This window comes from Pogona vitticeps, chromosome 2 (genome assembly GCF_051106095.1).
Source record: "Pogona vitticeps strain Pit_001003342236 chromosome 2, PviZW2.1, whole genome shotgun sequence".
In the NCBI taxonomy this organism is placed as follows: Eukaryota; Metazoa; Chordata; class Lepidosauria; order Squamata; family Agamidae; genus Pogona; species Pogona vitticeps.
Genome location: NC_135784.1, coordinates 170,788,391 through 170,814,072, shown reverse-complemented (window position 1 = coordinate 170,814,072; position 25,682 = coordinate 170,788,391). Strand labels below are relative to the sequence as shown.

Here is a 25,682-nt window from a genome sequence, read left to right as displayed (position 1 = left end):
AATGCTGCTAGCCATCGTCAACATGAAGTGTCCCTGTGAAGGTATATTTTACAGGGTTGGTCCTTCCTGTTCACTATGAATAAGCTGCTGGGGACTGGGGTGTAACATCCACACTATGACGTATGCATCTGACTGGAATCTGTATGCCTCTGTGACTTCTTGCATGATTGCAGCCTGCTGTGTCTCTTTGATTCACGCCATCCGTTGGAGTTTCACAAAACAAAGTAAAACTACAACCAAGACAATGTCTGTAAGGTACACTGCTAGACAATCCCTTGCCAAAGGATTTGATGGAGTTCTAGCCTCGATGCGTTCCAACACAGTACAAACACACATAGGTAAAGGTTCCCCTTGACAATTTTTCGTCCAGTCGTGGTCGACTCTAGGGGGCGGTGCTCATCCCCGTTTCCAAGCCATAGAGACAGCGTTTTGTCCGAAGACAATCTTCCGTGGTCACGTGGCCAGTGCGACTTAGACACGGAACGCTGTTACCTTCCCACCGAGGTGGTCCCTATTGATCTACTTGCATTTGCATGCTTTCGAACCGCTAGGTTGGCGGAAGCTGGGACAAGCAACGGGCGCTCACTCTATCGCGTGGATTCGATCTTACAACTGCTTGGTCTTCTGACCCTGCAGCACACAGGGTTCTGCGGTTTAGCCCGCAGCGCCACCACGTCCCGTACAAACACACATAAGCTTGCTAAAAGTTAAGTCCCACTGAGTTCAAGAGGATGTACTCCCAGACAGTAAGAAAGACCTCATGGCAAACAGTGACAGAGGACTGCTCATACAAAACACTTGCCTCTATAGGTAGCACCATACCACAATAATGAAAACATGCCATAAAAGTATCGATAAAATCAATATATAACACCTGTAAAATTTAAACCTGCATGGATGAAAGATATAATAGGATGCTTTCTCCCCAAGAGGAGAAAAAAAAAATACCTGCAGAAAACAGGTGCGTCTTCAAGTCTAAGCGGAGCCCGGCTGCGGCGGCGACTCTTCGATAAGAGAATGTGGAGAAGGCGGCTTGCTCGCAGTCCAGTTCAGGCCACCCGCCTCCTGCCTCCTTCCTTCCTTCCTCACTGGAGTGAGGCAGAGGGTGTGCGTGGGCACGCAAGGAGAACAGACCCACTTCCCCCCCCCTCTCCTCGCTGTGCCCTTTGCTCTTCCGCCCCGTTAACCCCAGTGGGTGCCCTCCGACTCTGGAGAAACAAGGCGCCTCCTAGGAGCCCGGCCGGCTCCAGTCCCTTCCAGCAGCTCTCAGGGGCAACGGGCTTTCCGGAGCGAGGGCTCCCCAAAACCTACGTGAGCGCGCACACGCACAGGGCACGCATCCTCTTTTCCCAAGCAAGCATACTGTCGCGCAAAGGGAAGCGAAGCCCTATGGGGGCAGCCGCCGTATTTGAAAACTGAGGGACGTAACAGCACCTGAGGGACGTCCCCTGAGACGGGCGCTGGGGCCAACTGGCTAACGGAAATACAGTCCTCGACCCCTGCATGGGGTTCCGTTTGTCGAAACATCATGAGGGGATCTGGTGGGTTTTGACTCGGGACCCACTCGTTGCCTCGAGATGTTCCCGGGGAGGTTCCGAAACGCAGCCTCGTCCCCTCTTTTCTTGCTTTCGTCTATCCAGTAGCAAGAGGTTCCGCCGCCTCCAACCCCCCCCCTCCCGACTGCTTGCTCCGCAATGAGCTGTTCCTCCCAAGAAGCCCTACTCCCATCCGACCTACGACGCAACGCCCTGCAAAGGGCTCTCAAACCCCTCCGGTTACCTTGAAAGCGACGGTCCCTGCGCTCGCTCTCTGCCTTGCAGGCTTTGGCTTGTACAATCTTTCGTAGGTCCTTTTTCTTTCAAATAACAACAACAACAATAAAACCCCTCCTGCCCGGAAACCGTCCCGCCACGCTCTGATCTTCGTCAGCAACCCTGAGGAGTCCCCTCACGGTGAGCGTTTAGCGGATTCCCCCACCCGAAAAGCCTACAACTGAAGAAGGGCGGGGAAAGGGAAATGAGGGGCGGCGAGGCTGGCTGAGAAGAGGCGGGTGAGTAGTAAGTAACCGAAAGTGAAAAACACCGCGTAAAATGAACCAGCAATCCGGGAAAAGGCAGAGTCCCCAGCCAAGAGAGCGTGCCGGGAAGCGCTGTGACCTAGGCCACGACACGTGTCTCCCAACGTCCACACACACGCACACGTGTCGTGGCTTGGTTTCGGTGGGACTACCGTGCCTACGACGCCTCTTTCCCAAATGTACTGTATGTGTTTACTTCATCACCGTCGGGATATCTCCCTCAGAATCAGAAGAGACTGACATGCTGCGGGCACCAAAAAGCCCCTCAAAAGTGCCAAAGAATGGGCGCTCTTCTGACAAAAATGGCGGTTAGTTGGTTGATGTGATTCATATTCCGTGCTGTTCGTCCACGCCAGGGGTGGGCAACTAATTTCTATAGGGGGCCACATGAAAAATCTGAACTGTGTTCAGGGCCGAACCAAATTTACTTAAAAATAGGCCCCCCTTGGGTAAGGCCCTGCAGTGAACGAACTACAAGGCTGACATAGTTAACTCCCTAAACTTTTTAAGGACTGGGCGACTGGCGAGCCCACGGGCTGCACTTTGCCCAGGTCTTGTCCACGCACTACGGGGGTAGTGGTTTACAAATACCACTGGACCATAAAGCTGGACCATAAAGAAGGCTGACCACTGAAGAATTGATGCTTTTGAATTGTGGTGCTGGAGGAGGCTCTTGAGAGTCCCCTGGACTGCAAGGAGAACAAACCTATTCATTCTGAAGGAAATCAAACCTGAGTGCTCACTGGAAGGACAGATCCTGAAGCTAAGGCTCCAATACTTTGGCTATCTCATGAGAAGAAGACCCTGATGTTGGGAAAATGTGAAGGGAAGAGGAGAAGTGCATGACAGAGGATGAGATGGTTGGACAGTGTCATCGAAGCTACCAACATTAATTTGACCAAACTCCGGGAGGCAGTGGAAGACAGGAGGGCCTTGTGTGCTCTGGTCCATAGGGTCACAAAGAGTCGGACACGACTAAACGACTGAACAAATAAAACCCTAAATGGCTTGCACTCAAGCTGTCTCAAGGGACACGTCTACCTTTTTCTCCTGTTCCACCACCCTTACAGGTGCTGTTTGGTTGGGGTCAAGGGAAGGGGCGTTCTCTGTTGCTGACCTCATCCTTGCTCTTTCCCCAAGCAGCCAAAGACCTTTCTCTTTAGGCAAGCTTTCCCTTATGAAACCTGGGCCTGAGTAGTGGTTGTCCATGACTGCTTTGAATGTGGTTTTGGTGTTGCTTTTGTTTATTGTATTTTAGCATGGTATTTGGGCAATCTTTTTAGTATTTGTATACTTATTGTTTATAAGCTTTAAATATTGACATTTTATGATGTAAACCAATAAAGGGTCCACAGGACTAATTCCTGGGGTTTTGCTTGTCTCTGACACATAAATCAATTGGCCAGAGACAGAGAAATCCAGTAAATATTTACTGTATTTTCAGCTGAAAATAGGTGCAAACTTCACACGCAGAAAACATGCAGAGACGAAGCGCACCCCCTGATACAAAAGTATAGTACATTTTTATAAGGGATAACATGAAAGAGAGACCAAGGGGGTTGGGATGAGGTGGAGAAATGGGATGGGTTTCTATAATTGGTACACATTCCTGCATGTGGGCTGTAATTCACTTCTTCGTGTTAGGTACTACCCTTTCCACGGACAGACTTCTCATTTAGAAATACCTTAATTGTAAATTGGAAGAAACTCTGATGGACACGCTCTCCTCCTCCCTTGTTCATTCTTGCCTGCCTTAGCAAAACATTCATATAGCAAAGCAAGTTACAGAGAGCAAAATGGCTATGGTTAGGGTAATATATATTTTATATATATTAATTGGACCCCTTCACCACCTTGGGCCCATTTTATGGAGTAATGTGAGAGATAACTATGTGAAATAAAATATATAAATAAATATTTTTATCTCTTGAATCATGCATGGCAAATTTGAAAAATTAAGCATTAAAGCCAGTAAAACAAGAGTCTGAGGTAGCAAATATTTTAAAAAAACCAAAATGGATCTCTACAAAGTTCTCAATTTAAATATCTCAGTGACAAATGCCTGCTGAAATGTATTAACTAATTAATTAATAAATTAAAAGGTCTTAATCAAGCCCTTTAGTACATTTCTTGGTTTGACTGCCTTTTGAGAAGTATAAGTGCCATTAGAAGGAATTTTTAATAACTATATTACTGTTGTTTGCTGTCATTGTTGTTATATAATCATTCTTACAAAAATAAATTCTCTTTAGTTAAAAAAGAATATTTTCGAAGAATTATCCCCTGTACAAAAATATCAATTTGTATTCTAGTAGAGAAAATGACAACAGCACTAAAACAACAATAGTGTGTGACTGCACAACAAGAGAAATGCAAATTAACTTTCCTTGTGAAGTCCCGCAGGGCCATTGGGTATTCTCTGACATAGGTCAGCGGTCCCCAACCTTTTTAGCCCTGAACTGGCTGGGGAAGGCAGAACACCCCTGTACAGTTGTGCGCATGCACAAAGGGGCGGGGGAGTGCTCATGTGGGTGCAGGCACGCGTGCGCAGGCGCAAGTGGGTTGTGTAGGGGGAAGTGCATGCGGCAGGGGGGACCACCTCTAACATAGGTGACCACACAATCTTAGAGAAAAAGCCTTATATTTGCAGTTCCTTTTCAAGTGCTTGTAGCTGGTGCAATTCAAAGGAACTGCCTTAAGAAGAAATTCCTTCCTCCCATTCACTTATTTTCTTGCCTTGTTTTGCCTGCAGGAGAGTTTCTGAAGCTGTTAAAAAATAACTAAATGAACAAAACTGCCCATCAGGTGTAGAAGCTATTTGGGGGAAATAAGCTATTTGAAAAAGTTACTTGGAGAGAAGAGGCTTTGCGAAGAGAGGTGAGTTCTGCCATTGCTTGTGAGTGTGTGTGATGGGGGCAATGAATAAATAAATATTGTAGGATCACATGAAGTAGGACTTCCAAGGAATATCTCAACACATGGTTTGGTTAAACAAGGAACTCTTAAAAGAATGAGATGGTACATTTCTTTTAGTTATTTATATGAAAAATGTGGTGAAGTCTGGCAAACAGACAGTTAATCCATTCGCAGTGCTGTGTGAAAGTATGTGCTTGGAGGAGGGAGAAGTGCCCTTAATTTAGAGAAAATGTCTACATATGTTTGTACATTATCTTGGAGATTCAGCAGTTTGTGCTAGTTTGTTTATTGGCCAACAGGTATTTGGCGCTTCAAAGCCCCACCTACTCTGGCGGGCACCCACTCAGAGGATGTAGCCTGGCTTCCCAGCCCTGCCTCCAGCCAGCACTGCCTCTGAGTGGGTGCTGGCCAGAAGAGGTGGTGCTTTCAAGCACCAAACACCTGTTTGGCTGATAAACCAGCATTAACCACCAAACTGGCAGTTCATTACCATCTCTAATTCCAAGTATTTTGTGCACGTTTTGGCGGTTCTTTCTTGATTTGTGGAGCCAAACAAACAAATTTGTGGTTTTTTGGTGACCTCCAGGAGCACTGAAGAAGTTGTTGGGCAGGGGGGTTATACAATGTTTTTCCCTACTGACAGCACACTGTACCCTCCTGGAAGGTGCCATATCAGTAAAAGTCAGGGTAGTGTGACTGAGTGGTCAGTGGATCCTCTCTGTGGTGGTTAGTATCATAACAATTTGATAGGTTTTGTTTTGTTTGTTGTCATATGCCATCAAGTGGCCTCCAACTTGTAGCAACCCTTAGAATGTGTCCTGCTCAGCTCTTGTAGATTTAAGCCTGTGGCTTCCTTGAGGGAATCAGTCCATCTCATATTTAGTCTTCCTATTTTCCTGCTGCCGTCCATATTTCACAACTTTATTGCTTTTTTTCAGAGAATCTTGCCAAAGTACAACAGCCTCAGTTTCAACATTTTTGCTTCCAGAGATAGTTCAGGCTTGATTTGATCTAGGACCCACTTTTTCATCTTTCTGGCAGTTCAGGGTGTCTTCTCTAACACCACATTTCAAACAAAACAAAAATTTTCCTGTCAGCTTTCTTAACTGTCCAGTTTTCAAACCTCTACATAGTGATTGGAAATAGAAGAATATGGATGATCTTGCTCTTAGTCTCCAGTGACATATCCTTACTAGAGATGGGGGTATTTGTATTTGTATACAAATACAACTATCCCCGTGCAGCTGAACTTAACGAGGGGCCACCCCCTGTAGCTGGCCATTCCACTCATGTATCCACCAGTTGCAGCAGCCTCGCTCATCCTTCCAATCGCTCCTGGAGCTCCGCTCTCTTCCTGCTCAGTGGCACCTCCAGGCAGTGGGAGGGAGTCTCCTCGCATGGCTGCTGAGTTGCTAGCCGAGCAGGAGGAAGGCAGAGTTCTAGGAGCGATTGGAAAGATGAGCGAGGCTGCTGCCGCCACCAGACCTCATTATATCCAGCTGCTCAGGGGTACTCGTATTTGTATACCAACACCCCCATTTTTAATCCTTACACTTAATTCCTTCATTGCTGCGCTTCCTTGTCTCAGTCTTTTAAAGATTTCTTGGCTACAACTTCAGTTTGGATTGATGGTTAAACAAAGGTATACAAAATCTCTTAACTATTTCAGTTTCTTCATTGTCAACACTAAAGTTGTATAGTTCTTCAGTAGTCATGATTTTTAATGTCTTCTTAATATTCAACTGTAGTATATTTATATACAGTACTCTTATTTCAGGACACAGTCAAATCAAACTGTTGTCAGTATCTAGATCTGTTAATGTCAGGGTTCCTCAGAAGTTTAAAGCTGCAATTTGTGATCATCCCAGCCTGAGCAAAGCAAAAGCCCCCCTCCCTTGAACAATAACAGCTTCGTTCGTTCGTTTAGTCGTGTCCGACTCTTCGTGACCCCATGGACCAGAGCACGCCAGGCCCTCCTATCTTCTACTGCCTCCCGGAGTTGTGTCAAATTCATGTTGGTTGCTTCGCAGACACTGTCCAGCCATCTCATCCTCTGTCGTCCCCTTCTCCTCTTGCCATCACACTTTCCCAACATCAGGGTCTTTTCCAGGGAGTCTTTTCTTCTCATTAGATGGCCAAAGTATTGGAGCCTCAGATTCAGGATCTGTCCTTCCAGTGAGCACTCAGGGTTGATTTCCTTTAGAATTGATAGGTTTGTTCTCCTTGCAGTCCAGGGGATTCTCAAGAGTCTCCTCCAGCACCACAATTCAAAGGCATCAATTCTTCGGTGGTCTGCTTTCTTTATGGTCCAGCTCTCACTTCCATATATCACGACAGGAAAAACCATAGCTTTGACTATTCGGACTTTTGTTGGCAAGGTGATGTCTCTGCTTTTTAAGATGCTGTCAAGATTTGTCATTGCTTTCCTCCCAAGAAGCAGGCGTCTTTTAATTTCGTGGCTGCTGTCTCCATCTGCAGTGATCATGGAGCCCAGGAAAATAAAATCTGTCACTGCCTCCATATCTTCCCCTTCTATTTCCCAGGAGGTGATAGGACCAGTGGCCATGATCTTAGTTTTTTTGATGTTGAGTTTCAGACCGTTTTTTGCACTCTCCTCTTTCACCCTCATTACAAGGTTCTTTAATTCCTCCTCACTTTCTGCCATCAGAGTGGTGTCATCTGCATATTGGAGGTTGTTGATATTTCTTCTGGCAATCTTAATTCCGGCTTGGGATTCTTCCAGTCCAGCCTTCCGCATGATGTATTCTGCGTATAAGTTGAATAAGCTGGGGGACAATATACAGCCTTGTCGTACTCCTTTCCCAATTTTGAACCAATCAGTTGTTCCATATCCAGTTCTGACTGTTGCTTCCTGTCCCACATATAGGTTTCTCAGGAGATGGATAAGGTGGTCAGGCACTCCCATTTCTTTAAGAACTTGCCATAGTTTGTTGTGGTCCACACAGTCAAAGGCTTTTGCATAGTCAATGAAGCAGAAGTAGATGTTTTTCTGGAACTCTCTGGCTTTCTCCATAATCCAGCGCAAGTTAGCAATTTGGTCTCGAGTGCCTCTGCCTCTTCGGAATCCAGCTTGTACTTCTGGGAGTTCTCGGTCCACATACTGCTGAAGCCTACCTTGGAGGATTTTGAGCATAACCTTGCTGGCGTGTGAAATGAGTGCAATTGTGCGGTAGTTGGAGCATTCTTTGGCACTCCCTTTCTTTGGGATTTGGATATAGACTGATCTTTTCCAATCCTCTGGCCACTGTTGGGTTTTCCAAACTTGCTGGCATATTGAATGTAGCACCTCAACAGCATCATCTTTCAAGATTTTAAATAGTTCAACTGGAATGCCATCACCTCCACTGGCCTTGTTGTTAGCCAGGCATTCTAAGGCCCACTTGACTTCACTCTCCAGGATGTCTGGCTCAAGGTCAGCAACTACATTGTTTGGGTTGTCCGGGATATCCACATCTTCCTGATATAATTCCTCTGTGTATTCTTGCCACCTCTTCTTGATGTCTTCTGCTTCTGTTAGGTCCCTCCCATTTTTGTCCTTTATCATGTCCATCTTTGCGCAAAATGTTCCTCTAATATCTCCAATTTTCCTGAACAGACAATAACAGCTAGTACTTGTTAATATAGTAAAATACAACTGTATGTTATTTTATATTCTTGTATACAGTGGTGCCTCTACTTATGAACTTAATCCGTTCCGGAATGGTGTTCATAGATCAAAATACTTGTAAGTCGAAGCACCATTTCCCATTGAAATGCATGGGAACGGAATTAATCCATTCCAGCATTTCAAAAAATACAAAAAAGCACACAGAAAGCCCCATGGGAAGGCGCTGTTTTTTTTATTAAAAAAAACAACAGCCAAAAGTAAACAGAGCAAGTCCCAAAAGCTGAAAAAACAACAACAACCCCAAAATAAACATCAAGCAATCCCCATGCTGGGACTGCCAAAAAAAAAAAAAAAATCACCCAAAACAACACAGCACAGAAACATAACGCCCCTCAGCTGAAACCCACCCTGCAAAACCCACCTACAAGTTTCTAAAAAGCAAAAAGCAGCACCTTACCAGGCAGACCGAAGCCTCCTCCAATGGCACTCATTCCCCGGAGGATGGCAGCCGGCAACAGACCCCAGGCCAGCGGCATAGGGTAGCTGAGATGGTGGGGGTGGGGCTGGCCATGGCTGAGGGGCCCTTACTCATGAGTAGACCCACACCTTCAGCAGGCCTTACTCGTGAGTAGACCCTGCCAGGGATGGGCAGGGAGCGCATCAGCTTCCCGTGCCGGTGGCGAACCGGAGCTGCCCCACTTCTTCCTCCTCCTGCACTGCCGCTGCATGCCCCGTACACAAAGCAGGCCCCTCCGACCTATGTGCCCTAGCCCAGGGCCTTCGGCTGCCCTTACTCATGAGTAGACCTGCGCCAGGGATGGGCAGGGAGTGCATCAGCTTCCTGTGCCAGCAGTGATCCGGAGCCGCCCCCGCCTCTCCTTCCTCCTCCTGTGCTGCAGGATTTAAAAAATTCCCTGACCCCCTGCTCTAACCGTTGGGGCGAAAGAGCTCCACAGAAGCAGCCTCTTCGCCACCAATGGTTTAAATTTCCTGCCTTTCCCCCCTGCCTTTTTCTGTTCTTACATTGAAACTCCACTAGCAAGTTGAAGCAAAATTTTGCGAGTGGAGCTGCTCGTAAGTCGAAATGTTCATAGGTGGGGGCGTTCGTAAGTCGAGGCACCACTATACTTCTTTTAATGTATTCCCATTGGAATTTATTATTTTCACCCTTCATATATTTTATTGAAATTAACAATTAATTAATATTTGAAATAGAAAGATTTCACGACCTCAGAAAATGTATAAAAACGTTTCTCAGTGTTTGTCTCAATCCAAAAAAATATCAGAGTAGGCACCAAGCAAACCTCCTAAAGATGGACACCACCATTTCAAAGGCCCACTCCCTAAATACTACTTACCTTGGTTTTTGATGTGTCAAGAGCACTTAACAAACTTTTTTTAAAAAAAACTTTATTTAAAGAACATGGGGGGAAACAATGAAAGAACAGGTTTTTCACAAGGAATGGATAGATAATCTGTTATATACCTCTCTGTAAAATTAAAGTAAAAATTAAGAAATCCATAAATTTTGCCACTGTTGCAACCTGTATTAGATCAAAATATTACAGCCAAGAAAAGAACATGAGGAGCTGATGGAAATAAATCTTGTCATTCTTGTGAATATGTTTAATGAAAGGAAACCATGTGCTGAAAAAGAAAACCTTACGAGTGTGGTTGTTTAATTAATTTAATATGGTAAGCTAATTGTTCCATTAGGGCAATATGCCAAATTCTACTTCTCCAGACATGTAAAGTTAAATTACTACTGTAATTCCTTTCCAATTTTCAGCAACCGTGCTGCCATGCAGAAAAAGACAATTAATTGTTGATGAATTAGCTGTTTGTTGTTGCCTGAAAATAAGGACAGAAGAGGTAGATCTATCTTATAATTTTTTGCCTTGTGATTAATTCTATTTCTGTAAAAACCCAAACCAGAACAACTGGATTGGAGGGCATGTCCATCGCACTGGATAAAATGTACCAATATTTTCTGCAACAGATTGTACTTATTTCTTTATTGATATTGCTTGTGTGGAGTAGTGTAAAATACCATTTGTGCAGAAGTGGTCCTCAGATCACTTCCCAAAGCATTCTGAGAATTCATTTAAAGCCCTATTAGTATTTCATATAAGTTTGAAGACAGACTGGGTTTGTTATTTTCTGAGTAATACCAATGATTCAAATGCAGTTCATTATCTAATAGCCTTTATTTTCACTACTTGAAGGGAAGAAAAATTAATGACCTGTAACATTTGAAACCAAGAGTGTGAGAAAAAATTTGCTTGGTTTAACAGTTGTTCCCCTGATTTGTGATCAGAGCTATTATACATATTTCTTAATCAATATAAATCACAGTCTCTTCATAATTTAAATTGAGTCAATTTGCAGCACCTCTCAGCGGCTTTTGGTGCCATAAACAATGTATCCTTCTGCCCTGTCTCTCTGGAATGGAATTTCAGGACATTGTTTTATGGTGGCTTCAGGCCTTCCTGGACAAGAGAATTCAGCATGTAGTGCTTAGGGATTCCCGTTTCTCACTCTGGCCACTGGCCTGTGGAGTCTCCCAGGGTTCTGTTTTGTCTCCTAAGTTATTTAACATCTAAAGTACTAAATTAGGGGTTCAGTGTCATTAGTATGCAGATGACACCCATCTCTCTTTGATGTTTTGGCTCTAGAACGGTGTCTGATGTCAGTAATGGATAGAATGGAGGTGAATAAACTGAAACTTAATCCAGATAAAACAGAGGTTCTCCTTGTCAGTCGAAAGACAGATCAAAGAACAGGGTTGCATCCTGTGCTGGATGGGGTTAAACTCCCTCTGAAACCACAGTGCACAGTTTAGGGGTGCTTCTGAATTCATCTCTAGGTCTGGATGCCCAGGTTTGAGCAGTAGATAAGAATATGTTTGTACAGTTAAAACTAGTGCTGCAGCTGCACCTGTTCATGGACAGGTCTGATCTGGCCAGAGTGACACATACCTTAGTTACATCCCAACTGGATTACTGTGGCATGCTTTATGTGGGACTGTCTCTGGAAAGGGTTCAGAAACTTTAGTGGGTCCAAAATGTTGCAGCCTGATTGCTTAACGAGGCTGGTTACAGGGATTACATAATCTCTCTGTTATAGCAGCTCCACTGGTTGCCAGTCCAGTTCAAAGTGCTTTTCTAACCTATAAAGCCCTAAATAGCTTGGGACAAAGCTCTCTTAAGGATGTTCAATGTATTCACGAAGGCTTTCACGGCCGGGATCTAATGGTTGTTGTGAGTTCTTCGGGCTCTTTGGCCGTGTTCTGAAGGTTGTTCTTCCTAACGTTTCACCAGTCTCTGTGTCCGGCATCTTCAGAGGACAGCACCAGAGTACAGAGTGCTGTCCTCTGAAGATGCCGGACACAGAGACTGGCGAAACGTTAGGAAGAACAACCTTCAAAATACGGCCAAAGAGCCCGAAAAACCCACAACAACCATCTCTTAAGGACCATCTCTCCCTCTATGAGCCTGCCTTGGTGTTAAGTTAATCAGGAGAGGCCTTTATCTTGATCATGCCACCTTCATAGGTACATTTGGTGGGACACTGCAGAGGCCTTCTCTGTTGCTGCTCCTAGACTCTGGAACTCTCTCCCACAGGAGACCAGGCTGGCTCATCTTTGTTGCCCTTTCACAAGAAGGCAAAGAGCTTTCTCTTCTGGCAAGCTTTCCCTGAGTGATTGGCAGCCCAAGTAGGGTTTGTTAAATATATTGCTGTGCTCTACTGCTTTGAATGTGTTTTGTTGCTGCTTTTTAGTGTGATGCTTGTTTAATCGTTTTAGTATTGTATACTCACTATTGCTGGCTTCACATAGAGTGATGCCTCGACTTACGAACTTAATCCATTCCGGAAGATGGTCGTAACTCGAAATGGTCATAAGTCGAAGCACCATTTCCCATTGAAATGCAATTAATCCGTTCCGGCTAAGGGGAAAAAAATCATCAACAAACCTCAAAACAAAACTCTGCAAGACTGATCAGAAATGTGATTAATCCGTTCCAGCCGAAGGGAGGGGGGAAGCAAGCCAAGTGTGCAAGACCCATCGGAAATGGGAAAAAAGCAAAGCAGAAAGCAAGCCAAGTGTGCAAGAAACATCGGAAATAGGGAAAAAGCAAAGCAGAAAGGAAGCCAAGTGTGCAAGACACATTGGAAATGGGGAAAACAAAAACAAAAAACAACACCCCCAAGACCCATCAGAAATGGGGTGAAACACCAGATCCCCCCACAAAAAACAAAAACCCCAAGACCCATCGGAAATGGGGGAAAAACTCCAAAAAGCAAGCAGACCCCTCAAGATTCATCGGAAATGGGGAAAAACCACAACAAACAAACCCCCCAACACCCATCAGAAATGGGGGGGAAAACCCCAACAAACAAACTCCCCAACACCCATCGGAAATGGGGAAAAAACCCAACAAACAAGCAACCCCACCAAACCCATCACAACACAGAAACATAACCCCACAGTCCAAAACCATGCTGCAAAACCCACCCAGAAGAGTTTTTAAGAAGCAGAAAGCAGCATCATACCTTACCAGGCAGCCTGAAGCCTCCTCCAATTGCACTCACTCTAACCATTGGGGTGAAAGAGCTGCAGAAGTTAGGAAATTGAATTCCCTGCCTTTTTCTGGTTGTAACTGGAAGCTCTGGCTGCAAGTTGAAGCAGAATTTTGCGGCCGGAGCTGGTCATAACTCGAAATGGTTGTAAGTCAGGACGTTCGTAAGTCGAGGCACCACTGTACTGTCTTTTAAGAACGTAAGCCACCTGGAGTCCATTCTAAGGAGAAAAGTGAGAGGGGTTTTAAAAATGAAATAATAGATAAATAAAACAACATAAATAAAAGATGGCTGAGGAAAACTGTCAATGGATATGGAGTAGAAAACAATTTATTTTGCCAGTCTTTCTAATTTTTTTCTGTCTTCCTAAGAATTTGATTGTTTATCAATAGCATGGTTTAAATTTTATGAGGAGAAATAAAAGTTTGTTCAATTTGTCTGACTCCTCAGATGTTATTTGAAATGGCAGCCATGTGGGAAGTTGGGAGCCAAGATTTAGATTAGGCATCCTTCAGTCTCGAAAGACTATGGTAGCGTGCTCTGTATGGAGGACTTGGAAAAGCGTCTAGTGTGGCTGAGGAGGCCAATTCGAGAGTGACAATCCCTTCCACACTGAAGACAAATCCAATCTGTCCCCTGTCCAGCTCCCTGGTTTTGCTGCTTTTGTGACTTCCTCTTTGCCTCGGCCTGCTGGGCAAGAGTCGCTTCAAATTGGGAGAGGCCGCGATGCACTGCCTGCCTCCAGGCTGAACGCTCAGATGTCAGGGTTTCCCATCTGTTGAGGTCTATTCCTAAGGCCTTCAGATCTCACTTGCAGACGTCCTTGTATCGCAGCTGTGGTCTCCCTCTGGGACGATTTCCCTGCACTAATTCTCCATACAGGAGGTCCTTTGGAATCCGACCATCAGCCATTCTCACGACGTGCCCAAGCCAACGTAGACGTCGCTGTTTCAGTAATGTATTCATGCTGAAAATTCCAGCTCATTCTAGGACTACTGTGTTTGGGACTTTGTCCTGCCAGGTGATACCAAAAATCCGTCGGAGGCAACGCATATGGAAGGTGTTCAGCTTCCTCTCCTGCCGTGCACAAAGGGTCCACGACTCACTGCAGTACAGGAGTGTGCTTAGGACACAGGCTCTATAGACCTGGATCTTTGTATGTGTCATCAGCTTCTTATTGAGCCATACTCTCTTTGTGAGTCTAGAGAACATGGTGGCTGCTTTGCCAATGCGTTTATCCAGCTCGACATCCAGAGAGAGGGTGTCAGAGATGGTTGAGCCAAGGTACACAAAGTCATGAACAACTTCCAATTCTTGTGTAGAGATGGTAATAGAAGGAGGTGAGTCCACGCCCTGGCCCATGACTTGTGTTTTCTTCAGGCTGATTGTTAGTCCAAAGTCTTGGCAGGCCTTGCTGAAACGATTCATGAGTTGTTGGAGGTCTTCAGCAGAGTGGGCAACGATGGCTGCATCATCTGCGAAGAGGAAGTCCCGCATGCATTTCAGTTGGACTTTGGTCTTCGCTCTCAATCTAGAGAGATTAAAGAGCTTTCCGTCTGATCTAGTCCGGAGATAGACACCCTCAGTTGCAGTTCCAAAGGCATGCTTCAGCATGACAGCAAAAAAGATCCCAAACAGGGTTGGTGCGAGGACACAGCCCTGTTTCACTCCGCTTCAGATGTCAAAGGGGTCTGATGTTGAGCCATCAAAAACTACAGTGCCTTTCATTCCCTCATGGAAAGATCTGATGATGTTAAGGAGACGAGGTGGACATCCAATCTTGGGAAGTATTTTAAAAAGGCCATCCCTGCTAACCAGATCAAATGCTTTTGTAAGGTCTATGAAGGCCACTAAGAGTGGCTGTTGTTGTTCCCTGCATTTCTCCTGCAGCTGTCGGAGGGAGAATACCATGTCATTGGTGGATCTATTAGCTCGAAATCCGCACTGTGATTCTGGATAGACTGTCTGCAAGCACCTGGAGCCTCTTCAGCACAACACGGGCAAGCAACTTCCCTACAACACTAAGAAGAGAGATGCCACAGTAGTGATTGCAGTCACCCCTGTCTCCTTTGTTCTTGTACAATGTGACAATGTTTGCATCCTTCATGTCCTGTGGTACTCCACCTTCCCTCCAGCAGAGACAAAAGACTTCATACAGTTCGGTGGTGATGATCTCCTTACAGCATTTCAGCACTTCAGCAGGGATGTTATCCTTTCCAGGTGCCTTGCCGGAGGCGAGGGAGTCCAAGGCCGCTTTTATTTCTGCTAGGGTTGGTTCGCTGTCCAGCTCTTCCAAGACAGGCAGGCACTCAATGTTATTTAATGCTTCTTTGGTTACTACATTCTCTCTGGAATATAGCTCAGAGTAGTGCTGTACCCAGTGTTCCATCTGCTGTGCTCGGTCCTGGATGAGCACACCTGTAGCAGACTTCAAAAGAGCAGATTTCTTCTGTATTGGACCTAAGGCCTGCTTGATACTGTCATACATTCCTTTGATGTTACCTGTGTCCGCTGCTAACTGTATCTGAGAGCAGAGCTGAAGCCAATAATCGTTGGAGCATCTCCTGGCAGCCTGTTGGACTTGGCTGCGAGCAGCTCGAAGAGCTTGCAAGTTGTACTCGCTAGGACAGGCTTTGTATGCTGCTAGAGCTCTTCTCTTAACCTCGATGGCTGGCATTAACTCCTCTGAATGGGCTTCGAACCAGTCAGCCATCTTTCGGGTCTTCTTGCCAAAGGTGGACAAGGCGGTGTTATAGACAGTGTTCTTGAAGTGTTCCCATCGTTCAGGTGCATTTGCATTAGCCGGACCTGGAAGGGCTTCCTTAAGTGCTTGGGCAAATTCCTTCACTTTTCTTTGATCGCGAGTCTTGCTGATGTCAATACGTGGTCTTCCTTCCTTTTTCGTGTGATATACTCTCTTTGTTCGCAGTTTTACTCTACTACACACCGGGGAGTGATCAGTATCACAATCAGCACTCTGGTAACTGCGTGTGATCGTAATAGTAGGAAGGCTGGAACGTCTAGTGAGGATTAGATCGAGCTGATGCCAATGCTTGGATCCTGGATGTCTCCAGGAAACTCTGTGTTGCAGCTTCGTGTTAAAGAATGTGTTGCTGACGCAAAGACCATAATGGCAGCAAAGCTCCAGCAAGCGTTGGCCATTTTCATTCATCTTTCCAATGCCAAAACGGCCTAGACAAGTGGGCCAAGAATTATGATCAGCACCAGCTCTAGTGTTAAAGTCTCCAAGAATGAACAGTGCCTCTCTTTCAGGGACTTTTTTGATAGTAGCTGCCAGATTGTCATAGAATTTGTCTTTCACTTCTGTAGTGGATGACAGTGTTGGTGCATATGCACTAATGAGGGTTACTGGTCCTGCTGATGAGTGGAGCTGCAGAGACAGGATTCTTTCACTCCCCACAGTAGGTGGAACAATGCATCTCAGGAGAGTATTTCTGACTGCAAAGCCAACACCATATTCCCTGGTCTCATTCGATGGTTTTCCCTGCCAGAAGAATGAGAAGTTTTTTTCTTTGACAGATCCCGAGTCTGGCAATCTTGTCTCTTGCAGGGCAACAATGTCCATCTGCAGTCTACTCAGTTCCATGTCAATGACAGCTGTCTTGCGCACATCGTCTATTTCTTGCAGGTCGCTAGGAAAGGCGTAGTCAGGAAAGCCAGGGGTCATTGTCCGTACATTCCAGGTGCCCAGCTTTAGGGCAGGCGTTTTCTTACGATTGTTGCATGGTGCACAGTTATCGATCTGCTTGTCGGGTTTGACCCTAAACCCCACGCACCCCGTGAAGTTAACAGACCGTGGCGAGGTAGCACCTTACTGGCTGGGGGCTGCCCAGCTTAAGGTGGGCGGTATCTACCTGGTGAGGTGTAATAACCTCTCCCACCGTCAGAAGTAGCCCCTGGTGTCATGCTCTACGCCAATTGAGCAAGGACTTATAACCGGTAACTGCTACTTCCCGTGTTGTTTCGACGCTGTATGCGAAGCTGGAGTGTCCTCTCCAGAGCACGAAGCCTGGGTAAAATAATATGGAGGATAGGCTGTTACCCAAGCAGCAAATCCCCCCTCTCCACGTCGCTGAAATGGTCCAGTGGAAAGGCAAGAGCCAGTACAATTGGTTCCAGTGACGTCGCAGGAGTTGGCGGAATGATAAAAACTGCCTCCGGAACTCTGGCTCCAGATTTTGCCTCGAGGTTATCTCCTGAAGCCCTTTCCATAAGTGGATATAGCCACAAGGCAGTGGAGGTTTGAAGTCGGAGTTTTCCTTCTCCTAGATGGGCTGCCTTCCAGGGCTGACGAGCCCCACCTACCCGGCCTCCTCTCTGTGCTTCCTTCCTAGACAAAACTTCCTGAGGAAATGGAGGAAAGCTCTTGGGAGGTCCCAATTTAACCATGCGGTGTGTGTGTGTGGGAGACAGAGAGAAAAAGCCAGAAAAGCCCATAACAGCCAGTACCTGTGCCTCCTTCCTAGACAAAACTTCCAGAGGAAATGGAGGAAAGCTCTTGGGAGGTCCCAATTTAACCATGCGGTGAAGGGGGGGAGACAGAGAGAAAAAGCCAGAAAAGCCCAAAACAACGAGTACCTGTGCTTCCTTCCTAGACAAAACTTCCTGAGGAAATGGAAGAAATCTCTTGGGAGGTCCCAATTTAACCATGTGGTGGTGGTGGGGGAGACAGAGAGAAAAAGCCAGAAAAGCCCATAACAGCCAGTACCTGTGCTTCCTTCCAAGGAGGAGCCAAGAAGTATATGAAATACAGTGGTGCCTCGCTGTGTGAAACATCGCTGTACGGAAGTAAAAAAGCGTTCCAATCGGCACATTTACTTACCGTACAGCAATGCCGGCAGCCATTTTCGCACCCTCCCCTCGCAGAACGAGGGCGCGAAAATGGCTGCGATCAGCTGTCCGGCGGGTCCAAAATGGCCGCCGGAACAGCCGAAAGGGGCCGGGGCGCAGCGTTTTCGTGCCCATGGTAAGCAAGGGGAGGGCGCGAAAACGCTGCCGGAAGCCCCAAAATGGCTGCGCGCAACGTTTTCGCGCCCTCCCCTTGCTTACCAAGGGCACGAAAACGCTGCACCCCGGCCCCTTTCGGCTGCTCCGGCGGCCATTTTGAAGCCGCGGAACAGCTGATTGTCGGGTCGCAAAGTGAAGGTCGGTAAGCGAGCAGCTTACCGACCTTCGCTCTGCGATTTCCCGCCTATACGGGCACCATGTTGCGATCGCATTTGCGATCTCAGAAACGGCCTTGTAGAGCGAATTCATCGCTCTACGAGGCGCCCGTTCTGCGAGGCACCACTGTATTACTTTTGTCTGGAATGCTACATAATAGATTTAAAAATCTGGGGCCTCTCATACTCCACTTTTTTGAAAAAAGTTTTTGAGTTTTTATGGAAATTCACTGCATGAAATACTCTTGAGTTCTTGGAGCAATGGATAAAATTCATACATATAGTCTGATAGGAGTAGAGATGGGTTCAGTGGTTCATCCCAGTTTGGTGCAGTGCCACACAGGTGTTCCACAAGTGCCACACACTTCTTTCCCCCATCTCCTGTGGGCAATGGCCCACTCACTAGTAGCAGCTCGCTTCCCTCCTCTGCTTCTTCCAGACAATCACCCACTCAAGCAAGGAGATAGGGCAGGGAGTGGGCAATTTCCTGGAGGAGGCAGAGATGGTAAGCGTGCTGCTGGTGGTGAGTGCATGATCGCCTACAGGTGAGGGAAGCATGCTGTAGCCTGTGAGTGGGCACTCGCAGTTCATTCCTCTTCTCTATGAAGGACACATCTGATATCCCTGTAAGCATGAAAGAGACAAATTAACCTAAGTAGAATTGATATCTTAACTACAGCTATTCAGCCCAGTAGTGACAAATTTAGTTTTTGCAGGGCCATGTTTTTAACAAGTTACCATTTCTGAACACTATTCAAAGGCTGCTTGACAATGAACCTAATATAGTAGGTTCATCAAGACAGATGTAATAGGAAGAATCTACACACTGAAGCCTTTAATCTTGAAGAAATTTCACTGGCATTTAACAAGCATATGCTGAGAAAATGCGTGTCAGGCAATTGGTGACACCTTCAAGATACAGACAGAGTGCCAGATCTAAAGACGCTTTGATACAGTGCATCTCAGTCTTTAGAAAGAAGGCAACTGCATGTAATGAAGATTGGCCTCATTCCTAATGAGCACAGCATACACATAGGTTCATCTGGTTCAACTTGTCTTGTCGTGATGAAATCTAAATTTATGTCCTAAGAAAACAACAACATAGAAATCATGGAAACATAGAAACTGAATAACATACTGGCAAGGTCAAGAGGTTCAAGTTTTAAGTCCTTGGTTGTTGACTGATACAGATATATGGAATGCATACCTTTGCATACCTTTGCAACCACTGTATTGGTTCAAGTCCAATTTGACGTGCTGCTTTTCATCTTGAATTGAGAGGGCATCCACTTAAGACATTTCAGAGGGAATCAATAAAGACCATAAAATACAGTACATAAAATAAGCAAAGTTAGAATGGTTCAACATTTTCAGCATAGAGAGAAACATATGCGGGAAGAAAGGTGAAGGGATGAGATCCTCTGCCTTAGTGTCATCCCCTCTAACTTGGAAGGTGAGGGGAGACTGTGAGCTATTGGAGAAAAGACCAGAGAAGTAAGAAAAGACCCTGTTGGGTTAGAAGGGAAATGGATTGGAATAAAAGTGGGAGAAGAGGAAAAGACTGAGATGGGGTAAGGAAAGACAAAAGGAGACTGGAAAAGAGGAACAAGTGGAATGGGAGGGTAGAAGGAGTATGAGAGAAACTGAGGCAAAGAAAGGGAAAAGTGCCCTCTTGAGATGGGAATGGCTCTGGTTAGAGAACCCCTGGACTCATCAGTGGGAAAGGTTGATGGTTTCTTGAGAGGAGGCTGAGAGGTGACAGAATAGTCAATCACCCTGAAAACCCCTTTTACTAGAGGGAGAAGGAAAGCTGGGGATGGAGCCAGAAGATATGAGAGGAAAGCGCCCAAACTGTGATGGAAAGGAGAGAGCGAAGAGGAGGGGAAGAACCGGCCTCCCTTAGAGATTTTCTTGGGGGAGAATTTCTGTGACATTTCACATTTTCTTTACAACATATATTTGAATCCATAAGCAAGTTCAAACTTGTTTATAAGTAGTTTGGCCTTTCTCAGCAGATTACTCATGAACATGTTCAAACTCACCCATAAGCTCAAACATAGGTTTTAGAAAAAGATATGACGTCATAGAAATCCTCCCCCTATCACCCAAAAGGTGGTGGGGAGTTACCACACTGGGAAGACTGCAGGAACCAAAGTCTGTAGGACATATGAATCATTGCCCCGTTGTACTCGCAGGAGTCAGGGGACCTATGGAATGAATGGAATGGGGTTACAGAGGAGATACTAGACTCTAAACAACTAACCAACCCAGTTAAACTGTTCTTGGAAGCCTCCATTGTTGGAGGGAGGGAAAGTTGAAGACTTACTACCTGTAAATATGTTGGCAACTGAATTGGAAGTGAATGTTACTGGTTTAAAACAAGAACCTGAGTTTGGTCTGTCTTTAGAAGGAACCCAGAAAGGGGCAGGGGGAAGAGGAGAGCCCTCACAACGTAATAATGCAATCAGATAATTGAACAAATATAACATATGGGGGGGGGGAAGCTATTGCTATATCCAGGATAAACAAGATTTAGCACTATACTGTAACTGCCTTTGACCAACAGCCTTATATGTTTCCTGGTTACTGTTTTTATGTGGATTCATGAATGGTTGTGTAACTTCTAACATTCCATAAACCCATAATTTTGTGCAAGATACTTGCCAACTGTTTCAACAGCATGCTCTTGAATCTCAAGATTTTATTTTAAAAGAAAACTGTTGGCATGCTTAGTATAATTAACCACCATTCAATGAAAACAATTGTCTCTGGTCACTGCAGGCAACTCATGCAACTAATAAACTGGCAGAGTAATGCATCCAGGAATTACCTCATCTCTGATGACAAAAACTAATTTAAATTAGTTTAAAACCATATGTCACCAGAGATTAGGTAATTCTTGTTAACCTGAAAACAAGGAAAAGGACTAACAGATGAGTGATTTCAAATGGTGATCCTGTATGGAATCATTTTGAATTCTGAATTATTATTTATTTATTTCATTTGATTTTATTTATATACTGCCCATCTGGCAGCCAAGGCCACTCTGGGTGGTTTACGACGATAGACAGAGACAATAAAATAACAAAATAATATGACATCAAAATAAAGTGCAAATTAAAATACCATAAATACAGTGAAAGTCGTGTGATTTTAGGATGCATTAACAGAAGCATAGTCTCCAAATCCTATGAGGTACTTGTTCCCCTCTATACAGTACTGGTGAGGTCTCGTGAAGAGTACGCTGTATCCAGTTCTGGATAACACACTTTAAGAAGGACACCAACAAACTGGAGCAAGTTCAGAGGAGGACAACAAGGATGATCAGGGGACTGGAAACCAAGCTCTGAATGAAAATACTGAAAGAAATGGACATGTTTACCCTTAGGAAAAGAAGACTGAAGGGAGATATGGTAGCACTTTTCAAATACTTGAAAGGTAGTCAAAGGAGGTTCAGGATCTGTTCTTGATCAGAATACAGGACATGTGATAATGGGCTCAAGTTATAGGAAGCCAGATTTAGACTGAATATCAGGGAAAAACTGTTACAGCAGTACAGCAATGGAACCAATTACCTAGGGAGGCGGTGAGCGATCCAGTGTTGGAGGCATTAAAGAGAAAATTGGACAACCATCTGTCAGATATGCTTTGGCTTGGATTCTTGCATTGAGCAGGTGGTTGGACTTGATGGCCTTGCATACATCTTCAAACTCAGTTAATTCTATGATTCTATATACAGTATTTTGCAAAATTACAGTACAGACTTTTGATGTTCTGCACTCTGAAACTATGAAGTACCTTTCCATGTTATTTTTCAATAGAAGTTTTTTAGAAATGTAGTATGTACTCTGAAGTTTTAATTGAGAAAACAGCTTCACAGAAAACCATAATCATTGTGCCTTGCTTTTGCATGTCCAACCTTCAACCCAGTCTGTGGGCCCTTAGGATTTTGACAGATTCAGTCTATCAGCAAAGAACTATTTCTACATATGCTATGTGAAGTTTAATGTCCCCATATATAATACAAAAAGGTTTATTATTTTCTCAATGAATCAAAAATTTAAAATTAGTAGTTTGTATTTAGAGCTCTCTGATAATCTGGAAGCCATAACTTGTACCTTTCCTAACTTGTGTGTGAACAGAAGGATGAGGGAGACTTTCTTGTCAGTATGCCCTCCTATTGCTTGTCAAGAATGGTTGGAATATCCTGGTATGAGCCCATTTCAACTGAAGCCATGTAGCTCCCAGGATTAAAAGTATGAGAGAACCCTGGTGTTTGAGTTTATTACCCCCACGGGGAAACCTCTGAAGCAAGAGGACCCACCAATTGTTATTGAAAAGTTGTTCCAGAACTTAGAAATAAAGATGATGACAGCAGCCACGAAATTAAAAGACGCCTGCTTCTTGAGAGGAAAGCGATGAGAACCCTAGACAGCATCTTAAAAAGTAGAGACATCACTTTGCCAACAAAGGTCCACATAGTTAAAGCTATCGTTTTTCCAGTAGTGAAATCAAACTACCAACTTCTAGCTCCACACTCAGATACTTAACTGAGAACATGATCCCACTGACAGAAAGAATCATAGGATCATGAAGTTGGAAGAAGCCTATAAGACAACTTGATGAACCTCCTGTTCAATGCAGGAATACAAATCAAAGGATATATCCCAGGTGGATGTCTAAATTTATCTTTAATGCCTCCAGTGTTGGAGCATTCGCCACCTCTCGAGGTAACTGGTTCCACTGCTCTAACAGTTAGGCAGTGTTTCCTGATATTCAACCAAAATCTGGCTTCCTGTAACTTGAACCCATTGTTGCATACCCTGCGCTCTGGGATGACTGAGAACAGATCCTGTCCCTCCTCTGTAGGATTGCGTTTCAGGTATTTGAAAAGGACTATCCTATCTCCCATCAGTCTTCTTTTCTTAAAGCTAAGCATGTCCAATTCTTTCAGTCTTTCAGGCTTTGTTTCCAGTCATGCGATCATCCTTGTTGCCCTCCTCTGAGCTTGTTCCATTTTATTAGCATCCTTCTTGAAGTGTGGTATCCAAACCCAGATGCAGGACTCAAGATGAGGCCTAACCAATGCCGAATAGAGGGGAACTAGGATTTGGAGACTCTGCTTCTGTTAATGCAGCCTAAAATAGCATTTGCCTTTTTTATACCCACATCATACTGTTAGCTCATAATCAGTTTGTGATCTGTGATGACTCCAAGATCCTTCTCGCTCGTAATATTACTGAGCCAGGTATCCTCCATCTTGTAACTGTGTGTATGGTGTCTTTTTCCTAGGTGTAGCACTTTGCATTTATATTGTTGAATTTCTTTCTTTCATTTTCAGACCAGTGCTTAAGTCTATCAATATATTTTTGAATTTTGTTTCTGTCTTCCAGGATATTAGCTAATCCACCCAATTTTGTATCATCTGTAAATTTGATAAGCATTCTGTGTATCACCTGATCCAGGTCATTAATAAAAATGTTGAAGAGCGCAGGGCCAAGGACTGAGTCCTGGAGTACCTCACTTGTTACCTCCTCCCAGTTGGAGAAGAAGCCATTAACCATCACCCTCTAATTCTGTAGCCAACTGTATATCTCCACCTGACAGTTGTTCTGTCCATCCGAATTCTAGTTAGCTTGCTAATCAGAATATCATGGAGCACTTTGTCAGAAGCTTTGCTGAAGTCCAGATATACTATAACAACAGCATTCCCTCTGTCTATCAGGGAGGTTACCCCACCAAAAAATTAGATCAGGTTAGTCCATGTTGCCTCCTAGTTATAACTGCATTGTTTTCTAGATGCTTGCATAGTGACTACTTTATAATTGGTTCCAGAATTTTCCCTACAATTGATGTTGGACTGACTTGTCTGTAGTTCCAAGGTTCTTCCTTGTTGCCCTTTTTAAATATAGGAACAACATAGCCCTCCTCTAGTCCTCTCGCATCTCACCCATTTCCCATGAAATGGGAAACAGTCAGTCCAGTGTAGGGTTGGAGGAGCAAAGAGTTATCTTTCATCATCATCATCATCATCATCATGGATCAGAGGCACAGATCCTCATGGATCCAGATGATTTTTATGTAGGATCATCCCACAAACAGTCTCAGTCATAGGAACCATCTGTGCCCACAGACTGGACAGTGGTTTGGGGATTATCTCATGTTAAAATCATGGGGATCCATGAGAATCCATGTTTTTGCACCGCTGCAAAGCCAGGCACCCTTTATTTCTACAGGGTATATTGTGAGCAGAAATGGGACTTACGATTTGATAGTGGTTTGGGGCAGATTCCATGTTAAAATCATGTGGATTCAGGTGCTTCCTTCATTTTTGTGGTGTATTCTGTGGGTACAAATGGGAACAGCTGGAGCATACTTAAAGAGACAGAAACAGCCAAGCTTTCTAAAGGGACAAGCAACTTTGCCCTCTCCCTCCTTCACCCCACCAGAGCAGCAGGGATGAGAGTGGCCAGGGTGAGGACAGGGTGGGAAAGTCTCAAATGAAACAACTGTAAACGCCAATGTAGCCCCCTCATCTGAGATACAACACAGTTTTAAAACATATTAAATATTTATTGGCTGCGCATATGATGCAAATGCTGATTTGAATCCATCTGGTGCTTTTTGCTTTTTAAGTGGCCTTTTCCTCTCTGGCCTGGGAGCTTTACTTTTTTCTTGCCCAAAGGATTCAAAAGGCCTTTTTTTCTGTGCAGATTTGTGTAAAGACAAGAGGGGGTTGTGTGGCTGTAGAAAAAAAGGGGGGGAGGAAGAGTGGAAGGAGGAGCGCGGCCTGTGAGAAAAAGAAGGGAGTGTGCAAGAAAGAGGTGCAGTGAAAGAGAGCAGGGATTGTGGTGCGTGTGCATGAGGGGGAAAGGGGGAGTGAAAAGGGGGGAAGAGAAAGGAAGGCACTGCAGCACTCAGTGCCTTTGCCGCCTTTATCGCTGACTGAGCTCTCGCTTACCCGTGTACGTATGCGTGGATAGCGTGTGCACATGTGTTTGAGGAGGTGTGTGTGAAAGGGCAGGGTTCATTAAGGGCAGGAGTGGATTGGCAGGAGGAAAAGGGAGAGGGGGATGTGTAACACTGGTATAAGGGCTCAGGGTATTGAGGCCAAATGAGGTTGAAGGGGGAAAGAGGCAGAAAGAGAGGCGTAGGGGGCAGTTTGCTTCCCAGGCAAAGAGCGACCAAATGACTCTTGAAGCATATGGGGTGAAAAATGGTAATCATTGACGCTTTGTTGAATTGTTGGTGTGGAAAATGAACTCCCGATTCAATCCATAAGCTCAGTGTGAGCACT

General features: G+C 44.9%; 1 protein-coding gene and 1 long non-coding RNA gene across 8 annotated transcripts in view; one reads left to right on the top strand and one right to left on the bottom strand.

Annotated features, from left to right (window-relative positions):
• STAT6 (signal transducer and activator of transcription 6) overlaps nucleotides 1–2,124 on the bottom strand; it is a 74,572-nt gene extending 72,448 nt beyond the window's left edge. For 5 of the 7 annotated variants that reach the window (XM_020778703.3, XM_072991222.2, XM_072991223.2 and 2 more), the window contains exon 1: nucleotides 1,780–2,124. The gene's annotated coding sequence lies outside the window, so the exon portion shown is untranslated. The remainder of the gene's footprint in view (nucleotides 1–1,779) is intronic. The other 2 variants (XM_078384713.1, XM_072991225.2) reach the window with 2 other exon arrangements.
• Nucleotides 1,920–25,682, top strand: part of LOC140704695 (uncharacterized) — a 77,852-nt gene continuing 54,089 nt past the window's right edge. The window contains exons 1-2 of the long non-coding RNA XR_012084057.2: nucleotides 1,920–2,050; nucleotides 4,830–4,954. This is a non-coding gene — a long non-coding RNA (uncharacterized LOC140704695). The remainder of the gene's footprint in view (nucleotides 2,051–4,829; nucleotides 4,955–25,682) is intronic.